We start from the raw sequence: 15,003 nt of genomic DNA on the forward strand, positions 1-15,003 counted from the left end.
CTTACCAAGGTCCACAAAACACGTACGACACACACATACATACACACACATACATAACATACATACATACATACATACATACATACATACATACATACACACACACACAAACATATACACACCAACAAACATATACACACACACACACACACACACACACACACACACACACACACACACACACACACACACACACACACACAACACACACACACACACACACACACACACACACACACACACACACACACCACACACCACACACATACACATACACATTACACCACATTTCAGCCTGGTAGTTGTCAGCTGGTTTTAGATAGTGATAACACTGAACCAAACAACAGCCTGGTAGTTGTCAGCTGGTTTTAGATAGTGATAACAGTGAACCAAACAACAGCCTGGTAGTTGTCAGCTGGTTTTAGATAGTGATAACACTGAACCAAACAACAGCCTGGTAGTTGTCAGCTGGTTTTATATAGTGATAACACTGAACCAAACAACAGCCTGGTAGTTGTCACCTGGTTTTAGATAGTGATGACACTGAACCAAACACCAGCCTGGTAGTTGTCAGCTGGTTTTAGATAGTGATAACACTGAACCAAACAACAGCCTGGTAGTTGTCAGCTGGTTTTAGATAGTGATAGCTGACAACTACCAGCTGTTGTTTGGTTCAGTGTTATCACTATCTAAAACCAGCTGAAACTACCACGCTGTGTTTGTTCAGTGTCATCACTACCTAAAACCAGCTGACACTAACCAGGCTGTTTGTGGTTCAGTGTATCACTATCTAAAACCAGCTGACAACTACCAGGCTGTTGTTTGTTCACTGTTATCACTATCTAAAACCAGCTGACAACTACCAGGCTGTGTTGGTCAGTGTCATCACTATCTAAACCAGCTACAACTACCAGGCTGTTGTTTGGTTCAGTGTCTCACTATCTAAAACCAGCTGACAACTACCAGGCTGTTGTTTGGTTCAGTGTTATCACTATCTAAAACCAGCTTGACACTACCAGGCTGTTGTTTGGTTCAGTGTTATCCACTATCTAAAACCAGTTGACAACTACCAGGCTTTGTTTTGTTCAGTGTCTCACTACTAAAACCAGCTGACAACTACCAGGCTGTTGTTTGGTTCATGTTATCACTATCTAAAACCAGCTGACAACTACACAGGCTGTTGTTTGTGTTCAGTGTTATCACTATCTAAAACCAGCTGACAATACCAGCTGTTGTTTGGTTCAGTGTCATCACTATCTAAAACCAGCTGACAACTACCAGGTGTTGTTTGGTTCAGTGTTATCACTATCTAAAACCAGCTGACACTACCAGGCTGTTGTTTGGTTCAGTGTTATCAAACTATTAAAACCAGCTGACAATACCAGGCTGTTGTTTGGTTCAGCTGTTATCACTATCTAAAACCAGCTGACAACTACCAGGCTGTTGTTTGGTTCAGTGTTATCACTATCTAAAACCAGCTGACAACTACCAGGCTGTTGTTTGGTTCAGTGTCATCACTATCTAAAACCAGCTGACAACTACCAGGCTGTTGTTTGGTTCAGTGTTATCACTATCTAAAACCAGCTGACAACTACCAGGCTGTTGTTTGGTTCAGTGTTATCACTATCTAAAACCAGCTGACAACTACCAGGCTGTTGTTTGGTTCAGTGTTATCACTACTTAAAACCACGACAACTACCAGGCTGTTGTTTGGTTCAGTGTTATCACTACTAAAACCAGCTGACAACTACCAGGCTGTTGTTTGGTTCAGTGTTATCAACTATCTAAAACAGCTGACAACTACCAGGCTGTTGTTTGGTTCAGTTGTAATCACTATCTAAAAACCAGCTGACAACTACCAGGCTGTTGTTTTGGTTCAGTGTATCACTATCTAAAACCAGCTGACAACTACCAGGCTGTTGTTTGGTTCAGTGTTTATCACTATCTAAAACCAGCTGACAACTACAAGGCTGTTGTTTGGTTCAGTGTAATCACTATCTAAAACCAGCTGACAACTACAGGCTGTTGTTTGGTTCAGTGTTATCACATCTAAAACCAGCTGACAACTACCAGGCTGTTGTTTGGTTCAGTGTTATCACTATCTAAAAACCAGCTGACAACTACCAGGCTGTTGTTGGTTCAGTGTTATCACTATCTAAAACCAGCTGACAACTACCAGGCTGTTGTTTGGTTCAGTGTTATCACTATCTAAACCAGCTGACAACTACCAGGCTGTTGTTTGGTTCAGTGTTATCACTATCTAAAACCAGCTGACAACTACCAGGCTGTGTTTGGTTCAGTGTATCACTATCTAAAACCAGGTGACAACTACCAGGCTGTTGTTTGGTTCAGTGTTATCACTATCTAAAACCAGCTGACAACTACCAGGCTGTTGTTTGGTTCAGTGTCATCACTATCTAAAACCAGTGACAACTACCAGGCTGTTGTTTGGTTCAGTGTATCACTATCTAAACCAGCTGACAACTACAGGCTGTTGTTTGGTTCAGTGTTATCACTATCTAAAACCAGCTGACAACTACCAGGCTGTTGTTTGGTTCAGTGTTATCACTATCTAAAACCAGCTGACAACTACCAGGCTTGTGTTTGGTTCAGTGTATCACTATCTAAAACCAGGTGACAACTACCAGGCTGTTGTTTGGTTCAGTGTTACAACTATCATAAAACCAGCTGACAACTACCAGGCTGTTGTTTGGTCAGTGTTATCACTATCTAAAACAGCTGACAACTACCAGGCTGTTGTTTGGTTCAGTGTTATCACTATCTAAACCAGCTGACAACTACCAGGCTGTTGTTTGGTTCAGTGTTATCACTATCTAAAACCAGCTGACAACTACCAGGCTGTTGTTTGGTTCAGTGTTATCACTATCTAAAACCAGCTGACAACTACCAGGCTGTTGTTTGGTTCAGTGATCACTATCTAAAACCAGCTGACAACTACCAGGCTGTTGTTTGTCCAGTGTTATCACTATCTAAAACCAGCTGACAACTACCAGGCTGGTGTTTGGTTCAGTGTTATCAATCTAAAACCAGCTGACAACTACCAGCGTGTGTTGGTTCAGTGTTATCACTATCTAAAACCAGCTGACAAACTACCAGGCTGTTGTTTGGTTCAGTGTTATCACTATCTAAAACCAGCTGACAACTACCAGGCTGTTGTTTGGTTCAGTGTTATCACTATCTAAAACCAGCTGAACAACTACAGGCTGGTTTGTTGCAGTGTATCACTATCTAAAACCAGCTGACAACTACCAGGCTGTTTTGGTTCAGTGTTATCACTATCTAAAACCAGCTGACAACTACCAGGCCTGTTTGGTCATGTTATCACTATCTAAAACCAGCTGACAACTACCAGGCTGTGTTTGGTTTCAGTGTTATCACTATCTAAAACCAGCTGACAACTACCAGGCTGTTTGGTTCATGTTATCACTATCTAAAACACTGACAACTACCAGGCTGGTGTTTGGTTCAGTGTCATCACTATCTAAAACCAGAAGAGAAGGCAAACCAGAAACAAGTATAGACTTAAAACCAACTTTCAGACATGTATTGTAAATTCAGCAGTTGTGATGTGTCCCCTTCCTGTGGGAAGGTGACATTACTCTGGTCTACACAGTGTTAAAGCGCGCAGGCCGTAATTTGATGACACAGTGGTTTGTGTACTGATTTGTTGGGCTGTTGTTTCCTTTAGGAATACTGATGTCTTGTTCTCACACTAAAGCCCTATGGGAATGGTTTGAACATTTATTCATGTGTAAGTTTTGTGAAGGCAAGTGCTTGGATGGGGTTTGTTCATAGCCTATGTCTATGCAAGGGAAGTTCACTTAGTTAAGTATTTGTGTGAAAGACACTTCCCTGTCTTATGTCCAATCAGAGTGAGAGATGGATAATGATGAGGCTGGGGGCCGTCTGGCTCAGAGCAGAGGACACCCATCTGGAGAACAACACTGGAGGCAGCTTACCAAGGGTCCACAAACACGTACGACACACACATACCATACTACACACACAATACATACATACATACATACAATACATTACATACATAATAACATACATACACACACACACAACAATATAACACACAAACAATACAACACACACACACACAGCACCACACACACACACACACACACACACACACACACACACAGCACCACACACACACCACCACACAACACACACACACACACACCACACACACACACACACACACAACCACCATACATAACACCATACACCACATTCATACCAATTCATAACTACTATATACCCAGCAATACACTTCAATCCTATATATGCCCTGCTGCTACTCTATTTATCATAAATCCTGATGCTAGTCAAACCATTACCCATCACATATCTAACCTCTCTCACTTCAGTATCTCTGCAATTGTAAATAATGGTAAAATTTTTCTTATTTCTAGTTCTAGTGTGTTTTTGTTCTACTGATTTTATAGTAACTTCTAATATCGATCTATTGCAATAGTTTGGGAAGAGCTGGCAAGAAAGGGCAATTTCACTGTACCTGCGCACGTGACAATAAAAACGTGAAACTTGAAACACACAACATAACAGAACTTCATATCCCCCCTTCTCTTCTCTCCAGTGGTGCGTGATAACCGCGACTCTGCACTGTGAGCTTCCCCAAGCTGGAGAAGCGTCTGCGTCCACTGCCGAGAGGGTAAAATTCAAGTGTTCCTTGAATTCTAAATAAATTCACTGACAGTGTCACGCAGCAAAGCACCCCCACACCATCACATCCTCCTCTCCATGCTTCACGTGGAACCTACACATGCGGAGATAATCGTTCACCTACTCTGCTCTCACAAAGACATGCGTTGGAACCAGAAGTCAAACATTTTGACATTTTGATCTCCTTCCATACCTGTCCATGGATTGTGCCTAGGCAATGGCGCCCTCGTCTGTTGTAATGAGAACGTGACCGTTGGCCACCTTTCTCTGCTGCCTCAGTGTAATATGCTGTCACTCACTTGCATTCCATGGTTTATTTTTGGCGCCCGACTGACTCTTTTCAACCAAAATCTTAATTTAACTTGCGCCATTCCTGTTGTACCTCTGTTCGAAATCAATTATGTTGTCCATCGTTCATACCAGAAAATGTCCTATAAACACTGTCAAAGTTTGAATATGCCTTTCTCTTCTTTAAAGAAACACAGAATCCAGTGCTCTGAAATCAAAGTTCCCAATACCGTCATCCTGTTCAAATCCCCAGGGATATTTCAGTGCTGTATCTCTCGCCTTCCCTCAAGCAATAATACCACCCGCGAGTGCTTGCTTTTTATCGCCAGATTAGTAACCCGTGTCCAGATTCCAAGTAAATTTTTCGACACTTCATACGACCATCTTCTCGTCGAAGCGAGGTGGCACATTTGTAGTTTATAACCATCCCTGCTACCAATGGTTAACTTCAAATGATACAACGACTAGCTCCAGTTGAACAACGTTTGCTTACCGTATTACCACAGTACATAGTAGCCATCACACTCAGGACAGCGTCCATCTCCATCAGACTACTGCGCAGGCGTACTAATAAACAGAGTATAGCACTGTAAAACAGAAATATAGGGATACTTAAAACATTGAACTTAACAGCTTAGTGAGGTCAAACAGGTGGGTGGCTTAAGCGATTGCTCCAGAAAGTTGTAGTTCACTTTCTCTCTGATAGACTCCCAATGGAACTTTCCAAGTTTCCAAATCCTAAATCCCACACTGAATCAATTTTCAACAGCCAGATTGAAACAATACACAATCTTGAAACGCACTGATCATCCAAATCACATCTTAGAAGAAATGACTGTGTAGAAACCCTGTGCCCAGCTGTGTGGCCACGCTCTTTTTCATGCGTTAGCATGAAATTAAATTCATATTGGTCCCTCATTGATGTTGGACTCCTGGTTTTGGGCCCACTCTGGTCTGTGCCTATGAAAAAAATTAATGACAGTCAGGATGAAGTTTCAAAAGGCTTTAATTTCAGGCCTTGAAACCAGCTTGAATTTTACAGAGAAGCCAAAGGCCTCACTGTGAACAATCTGCGCTGGTGCCAAATAGCCATGTCAGGACCAAAGCATTCACATCTATTCTAGAAACAAGTACAAGAGATTTAAAATATTAAAGAGCATTAAGTCTCGCACATCGTACTGAATATGAGATCTAGCATTCGTCGGCCGAATCGTTCGAGCCGCGCTGTGTTTTATGGGACACCGGCTGTAGATTCTAACTGCCGACATTGTTCATGGCGATTCTAACATGTAAATCGGTTCACACTCGTTGTAAATTACCTTCAGAGTCTAAGTACTCTCGGCCATCAAAAGCTATTGGGCTCGAGCCCTTAGGGTCCCCCAGGAAAGTGTTTCAGAGCACTTATTAGCCTCAGAATCCAAATGTAACAAGTTTCAGTATTGGTCCAAAAGGGGGCAGCACAGCTTGTCATAAAATCAGAACTGGTTTTTGTCCTTCATACACCTCAATGCCTATGGATATACTGTGGCATCACCGATCTTATGCTATAACATCACACTTACAGTGCAATATTAGTCAATAGACCCATAAACAATATATTCTCGAGTCTCCCTAAGTCTGTCTCTCTTTGTTTTTTAATAAGGCAGCAGGGGTAGCTGGTTTTTTCCTGTTGGAATGTACAGATCTCTCCGTTCGGAACCTAAACCCACACTGGGATGTCCTTGGATACTCTCTTTCTCCATAAGACTGTCCTTTTCTAACCACTGGGAACAATCCTCCTTTCCTTCTCTACCACTCTGCCTTACTGGGACTTCAGACCCCTCATTCCCAAAAAACACTCCTGTACGCACAGATATCCTTATTAAAGGTCCCTCCTCTCCTCATGGGCCAAGAAGGAAAAGAGAGGCTTCCTTAGCTGAACTTTTCTAACCTTCCTATCTCTCCTTGAAATCGCACTTACTCTACTCTGGTCTGGGCTCTCTCTCCTCTCTCTTCCTCTCTCTCTCTCTTCTTCTCTCTCCCTCTCAACTCTCTCCTCTCTCTCTCTCTCTCGTCTCTCCTCTCTCTCTCTCTCTCTTTCCCTCTTCTCTTTCTCTCTCCTGCTCTTTCTCTCTCTCTTTCTCTCTCTCGCCTCTTTCTCTCTCTCTTGCTCTCTCTCTCTGAGTGAATTGTGTAATGAACTAACTACTGTATGTGTTGAAAAGGTTCCTCTCTCTCGACCCCGTTCAGTGTTGTATCTTGTGAAACAGGCTGGTTTCCTATAAGAGAAATTAGAAGATAAAGATGGCTTGGAGGGTCACATTGAATATGGTTGTTAGGGGTTTCTGCCTGACACCCAATACCCTCAAAAACAACTAGAAAGGCCCAAAGACGTTGTTAAAGATTAAAAACTGTTTTTTAAAAAACTGACACTGTTAGGATGTAAGTGTGTTTTAGATCTCACATGTGTTACTGATGGCTCTCTGGATCACTTTCAATAGTAGATTAGTGGTTTTGAAAGGAGCATAACAATTTTTTTGATTTATTATTTACACAAACTTTGATATCGCTATTTATTTTATACATTTTATTTATGCAACATTGATGTATAACATTGAAAATTTGCTTTACAATATCAACACACCAGTGAAGCAACATGAAGAGTTTATTGACAGAGATGACTAATCTACTTTACATATGTGTTTGAGAAGCCATGGTACGATCCAGAACAACTATCTCATTGTGAACTTTAGAATTCCATTATGTACACACAATATGTTTAATATTGTCAAGCTAACAGTAGACACAATCTAAAACAGCATTGGTGCATAAATTGTTGAGAGACAACCTTGAATTTCTTCTTAGTTTCCAGGGGGATTGAATCTTTTAATAATGGTCACACTGCAAAACCGAGTCGCATACGGGAATGAGGTGATACGAAGCCAAAAACTGAGGGATCATACAGCTTAGAAAATATTAAACTGTGAGGAATAGAACTAAAAATAGTTTTTCTATCCTTCCTTGCTGGATTTCGTGTTGGTGTTTTAGACTAGAACTTTTCGCATTCCAGGGCTGTTTTTAAAAGCAGAGTGCATTGTGAATAACTGACCTTTTGTAAATTACAGGTAAGAAAACACGGACAAAAAGAATTATTGAATACTGTGGTATTTCCGAATTGATGAGATGATGAGACCTGTGATTGTTGGTTCTGCCATGAGCCTGATCATCAATCAGCACACTTTCCATGTATGGTTGTCCTAACTGAGTATTTGATTATAGGTTTATCAGGGATTTCATGTTTGGTCTTTTTGGATTACGCTCTCCCTCGAAAGAGTAACGCGCAATCAAGAATGGTTTATAAATGATCGAATGGTTGTCAATTGTATCAACTGGTTCTATTTCCTCCAGTCACTTTGTCCACTTGTGATCCCACTTGTATTCACAGTGCTAAGTGATAGTCCAGACAAATGTTTATGTAAATATAGGCATCTGTCTAATTATCAACATGAAGTGCTTTGTTTGATATGATCTTTGTTGAATGTCGATGCTTTGCTGATGTCGAGCTTTGTATCTGATGCTTTGTTGATGTCGATGCCTTTGCTGATGTCGATGCTTTGCTGATATCGATGCTTGCTGATATCGATGCTGCCCTTTGTTGATGTCGATGCTTGTTGATGTGATGCTTTGCTGAATGTCGATGGCTTTGCTGCTATCGATGCTTTGTTGATAATCGATGCTTTGTTGATGTCGATGTTTTTTCTTTGTTGATATCGATGCTTTGTTGATGTCGATGCTTTGTTGATGGTCGATGCTTTGTTGATGTCGATGGCTTTGTTGAATGTCGATGCTTTGTTGATGCGATGCTTTGTTGATGTCGATGCTTTGTTGATATCGATGCTTTGTTGATGACGATGCTTGCTGATCGTCGATGCCTTGCTGATATCGATGCTTTGGTTGATTCCGATGCTTGTTGATGTCGATGCTTTGCTGATGTCGAGCCTTTGTTGATATCGATGCTTTGGTTGATATGATGCCTTTTTGATGCGATGCTTTGTTGATGTCGATGCTTTGTTGTGTCGATCTTTGTTGATGTCGATGCTTTGTTGATATCGATGCTTTGGTTGAAGTCGATGCTTTGTTGATGTCGATGCTTTGTTGAGTCGATGCTGTTGGATATCGATGCTTTGTTGAATCGATGTCTTTGTTGATATTGATGCTTCTTTTATTCTAGTTCACAAAGCCAAAGTATTTTGCTGAAGTTGTACGTGTTAAAAAAAAAATGCAGTCTCAAATAGCCCACCAGGTTTAGTGCTGTTGGTGAAATGTGTCTACTTACGGGTTATCTTTTGAACAGGGTAATCAGGCATTCTTTCACACCTTCATACTTGGCTTCCTGGTGCAAAAGTCATCAAATTTATTTTATTTCCTGATTTGATGTCTTATAAATATGATTGACCTGTCTTAAGTATTATCAATGATGATGAATGATGACTGCTTGTCTTCTTGTTAAAATACTGAGCTAAAGTCATTTACCTGGTTTTTTAATTAATTTATCTGACGCTCTCTCTCTCTGTCTCGTCTCTCTCTCTCTCTCTCTCTCTCTCTCTCCAAGTGTTTTGGGCACTGTTTTTTTAGTAGGCCTACTCTTGTAATGATTGATAGGTTTGTAAAGCAAGTGTTTCACTGAGGCAACAATGCACTGCAATTGTTTCGTGACTGTGAACAGGGGAAAAGTTGATACGATGGTTTTCCACAGTTAAAGAGAAGCTATACAGTTGAATCGGAATGTTTACATACACTTTAGGTTGAGTCATTAAAACCTTTTTTTAACCCACTCCACATATCTTTGTTAACAAACTATAGTTTGGCAGTCGGCTTAGGACATCTATATTTGTGCATGGCACAAGTAATTTTCCAAAATTGTTTACGTACAATATTTGCACTTAATAACTCACTGTATCACACAATTCAGTGGGTCAGAAGTTTACATGCACTAAGTTGACTGTGCTTTTAAACAGCTTGGAAAATCTAGAAAAATTATGTCATGGCTTTTAGGAAGCTTCTGAATAGGCTAATTGACATCCTTTGAGTCAATTGAAGTGTACCTTTGGATGTATTCAAGGCCTACTTTCAACCACAGTGCCCTTTGCTGACCATCAATGGGGAAATCAAAAAAATCAGCAAGAACCTCAAACAGAATTCTGTAGACCTCCACAAGTCCCTGGAATCATCCTTGGGCAATTTCAAACGCCTGAAGTACCACGTTCATCTGTACAAACAATAGTACGCAAGTATAAACACCATGGGACCAACGCAGCCCGTCATACGCTCACGGAAGGAACAAACCGTCGTATCCTGTCTCTCTAGCAGATGAATGCACTTGGTGGTCACACTCATAGCGGAGAAAAGCGTACAAAAGTATCTATATCACAGTAAAACGAGTCCTTATATCGACATAAACCTGAAAGGCCCCTCAAGCAAGGAAGAAAGCCACTGCTCCAAAACCGCCAATAAAAAAGCCAGACCCACGGTTTGCAACTGCATAGTGGACCAAAATTTTTGGGAGAAATGTCCTCTGAATCTATGAATCAAAAATAGAATGTTTGGCATAATGACCACGTTATGTTTGGAGGATAAAGGAGAAGGCTGCAAGCCGAAGAACACCATCCAACCGTGAAGTACGGGGGTGGCAGCATCATGTTGTGGGGTGCTTTGGCTGCAGGAGGGACTGGTGGCACTTCACAAAACAGATGGCATCATGAGGCAAGAAAAATTATGTGGATATATTTGAAGCAAAATCTCAAGACCCATCACAGAAAGTTAAAAGCTTTGGTTGCAAAGGTCTTCCAAATGGGACAATGACCCAAGCATACTTCTCAAAGTTGTGGCAAAATGCTTAAGGACACAAGTCAAGGTATTAGAGTTGCCAATCACAAAGCCTGACCTCATCCTATACGAAAATGTTGTGGGCAGAACTGAAAAAGCGTGTGCGGAGCAAGAGGCCTAACAAACTGACTCAGTTACACCAGCCTCTGTCAAGGAATGGGCCAAAAATTCACCCAACTTATTCTGGGAAGCTTGTGAAGGCTACGCCGAAACGTTTTGCCAAGTTAAACAATTTAAAGGCAAATGCTACCAAATACTAATTGATTATGTAAACTTCTGACCCACTGGAAGTGATAAAGAAATAAAGTGAAATAAATATTATAACCATTTATTCTGACATTTCCACATTCTTAAAATAAAAAGTGGTGATCCAACCTGACCCCAACACAGGATATTTTACTAGGATTAATGTCAGGAAAAAAACGGAGTTTAAATGTATTGGCTAAAGGTGTAATGTAAACTTCCGACTTCAACTGTATAAGCAGTTTTTCATCACATTGCAATCCGATAGATTGTCCATCACCAAATAATGTATCTTTCTGTACCTATTGGCTACCACAACCGTTATTTTGTCAAACTTGTGCAGTGTGAATGACTGCATGGTGTGACACCAATTATCAAATGTCAATATGTATTTATTTTTTTAAGATGACACTGAACAAGTAATTGTTAGCAAAGAATAGCCCAAGCTACTTATTTACATAGGTCTACCATAAAATATCTGGACCTAGACTTGAACCCTTTGTTTAGAACAGAAATAAAACAACTGAATATTATTTTAATCAAATAATGTATTTTTTTTCTTGGGAAATTGTGTAATTTTCATATTCAAACAATGTGCGGGGGAGATCTTGGAGTCATGAACATTAGCCAACGCAAGCTTCCACATCACTTATCTCGAGAGGCGGAAAAAAACTTCACCTGCCTTCAGCTCCGCCTCCCGGTTGGCCTCTCCCCGCCTCTTACCCGGTCCCACTGCGCCCGCCGCCCTGCCAACCAACCGGTAGAGTCAACATGGTTTCATCCAACGGAAGCTGTAGCGACGATAAAGACACCTCTCCATTTTCAACTGAATCAGAAACAAGACACTGCCAAAAGAGGGTCCACACTGCGCGTTACAACGGTGTGTTGCATGCTCACGTGGGAGGAAAGCGCAATAGTGATTGATAGAGAACAGCCTACAGTTTATATTTATATAGAGGCATATTGTCAGTATTCAGAAAACTGTAAAAACCATCGTCGGATATGGAAAGTTTACAGAAGTGTTTTAAATTGTGGGACCCAGAAGCAGCGGTGTAGACCAATTGTAAATTATTGAATGTTCCTCCTCAGCGCCAAAATCTTTCAACGACTTGCTACATTCATTGTAGTCCATTGTTGTGGAACTGTTATCCCACCCAAGCAGAACAGCGTTGAGACATGTTTAACCATGGAACAAAGCCCATTGTATTTGGCCCATTGAAAATAGTGAACACAAAACTTGAAATTATTCAGACAAGTATGAAGACAGAAAAATGCATTTAGTATACCATATTGTGTTTTAGTAGTTCCTACATTTAAATCATATTAGTTTTTTTTCTAGTTGTCTGGAAACCACCCAACCAGACACCCATCCCCCTCCTCTCTCTCAGTTCATGTTTCAGTAATGACAGTTGCACGTGGCATGGCCCTCTCTGTGTGTCCTGCCGCCCAGGGATCCACTGCTGACCCTGTTCAATCTGTCACACATGGCCAAGCCATGGCCAGCATCAAGCTTCCAGGAAACAGAAAGGTCACAGCCAACAGAAATACTATTGCCTTGACAGTTTCTAATAAGTGTATTTATTTGGAAATGTCTGAGTATTGCTCTCAACTCAAACATACTAGCTGCACTCGTGTAAATGTACAGCTGATACAGTATATACCTGAAATCAATACGCTACCTATATTTGTGTTTTGTGTCGGATCATTAAAAGATATTTTGATATGAAACCTAAATCTAACCAAGAGCCTGCTGAAGCATCTAGCACTCACTAATTAGAGGGTACCTTGGTGGCGCTTTGTCCAGACACTGCTAGGACTTCTCCGCTGGTCCCATACATACCAACTTGCTGCCACAAACTAAACAAGCCTGAAAACCGAATACTGCCCAGACTAGTCCTATGTAATGTGTGTGGGAAGAGTAGGGGGCGAGGTGTTTTGCAATCACCCACCTCCCCATTTACTTGCAGAACAGAGCAGATGCAAAGTGTGGTAAACATTTTGTGCCGTCATTCTGTCACCAAACTTGCATCGATTGTAAATATTGGAAATGGTTTCAAATGAGTCCTTGTGCATAGAGTTGTAATGGTTTGTTTAACTTTGCAATCATTGGTTTTTGTTAACATAGATTTTAAAAGTTTAAAAAACGGAGTGTCGGCATCAGATCTCTGGGCGGTATTAGTTTATAGTAAGGCAGAAGCAGTTCAGTTTCAACGTTTATTGTCCATGCGCAATATGGTGAAATGATTTAACTTGCCAAGCTCTACCCAACAAGTCAGTAATCAATAATCAAAATAAGGAAAGGGGATACCTAGTAAGTTGTAATAACTGAATGCATCAACGTGAAATTGCCTTCTGCATTAACCCATACCCTCTGAATCAGAGAGGTGCGGGTGGCTGCCTAACACATCCACGCAATTGGGCCTGGGGGACAGCTTTGTTGTTGGGGGTTAACTGCCTTGCTCAGGAGTAGAACGACAGAATTTGTCAATTGTCTGCTCGGGGATTCGATCCCGCAACCTTTCAGTTACTGGCCTAAACACTCCCTACCCCGCCAGGCTACCTATAAAAATAATACATAATAAAAGAAAGCCACAAACAGATTTTTGTACAATGCAGGAATACTGGATAATATGAGACAGAATAATATACATTGTAGGCGAGGGATTAGGACAGTGACTTTAGCAGGATAAATATCTATAAACAATCTGTGAAGACCACTACTACTAATGCTATGGATAAGATTAGATACAAGAAATGTGATTTTTTAAATTATTGGTTTACGACTCAGAGTTTATCTGATAAAACACATGTCATAATTAAACGCATTGGTATACATCTAATATAATATACCACCACATTTCTGAGTGGGGCCTAATCTGAAACTTGACAAGCTAATACAGTAGATGGTTGAACATTTTTTTGTTGTTTCAGCAAAGCAGTAAATAAGTTGGTAGCGCTGGTTTCAAATCAAGATACTAAAGAGGCCGAAATATATAAAAAATATATCAATGTTTTTTTGTTTTTTTGTTTAAAAGTATCTTCTTTGGAGAAGTCTTGTGTTTTTCAAGAGACTGTCCTGGATGTACGAAACAAACCCGAATTAACTAAATTACATAACAAAGTAACACAGTAGTTACTATTTATCAACATCAGTAATACAATGTGGACCAAGTCCTTGTTTTCACTGTCTGGATTTTTCCCTATGGAGAGAGGGAAGGAGACAGATGGAGAGATGTAAGACGGAGTGAAAGAGAGTGATGGAGGATGGTGTGGGGTAAGATGACCAGAGAGATGGCAAAAGGTGGAGAGGAAACATTTGTTTTTCAAGTCTTCTCAGTTTTTTAAACCCCCCGTGTAATCTCCCTCCAAAATAAACCCCTGCAACAAACCCTCACTGTAATAAATCAAATCAAATGTATTTGTCACATGTGCCGAATACAACCGTGTAACCTTGCAGTCGAAATGCTTACTTACGCGGTACCCTGATTGTCAATGTCAGGGGTACAGGTTAAGTCGAGGTAATTACACGTAGGTAGGGTTAAAGTGACAATGCAAAGATACATGCATTAACACTAAAAGAAAGCTAACATATAAAATATAACTACTATATAAAATAGCTGCTCATTAACAGTAGTTTGTGAGCATTTTCTTCACTTTAAGACTCAATGAATCTTGGCCAAAGAGAATCAAGTTGGATGACCAGATGGAAATAGTTTTGTTCAGAAGGCGTTTAAGATAAACTCCCTGCAGCAAGAGTTAACTTTAGTGAAACATCGAACAACTCCGTCAGGAGCAAAATGAGAAACATAACATTACACGAATATGTCGATAAATAATATACAGGTCAGGAAGAACCCATATCTTGTTCAATCAGGCCTTTGAGGCTGTAGGATC

The sequence above is a fragment of the Salvelinus sp. IW2-2015 genome, linkage group LG36 (genome assembly GCF_002910315.2).
Source record: "Salvelinus sp. IW2-2015 linkage group LG36, ASM291031v2, whole genome shotgun sequence".
Classification (NCBI taxonomy): domain Eukaryota; kingdom Metazoa; phylum Chordata; class Actinopteri; order Salmoniformes; family Salmonidae; genus Salvelinus; species Salvelinus sp. IW2-2015.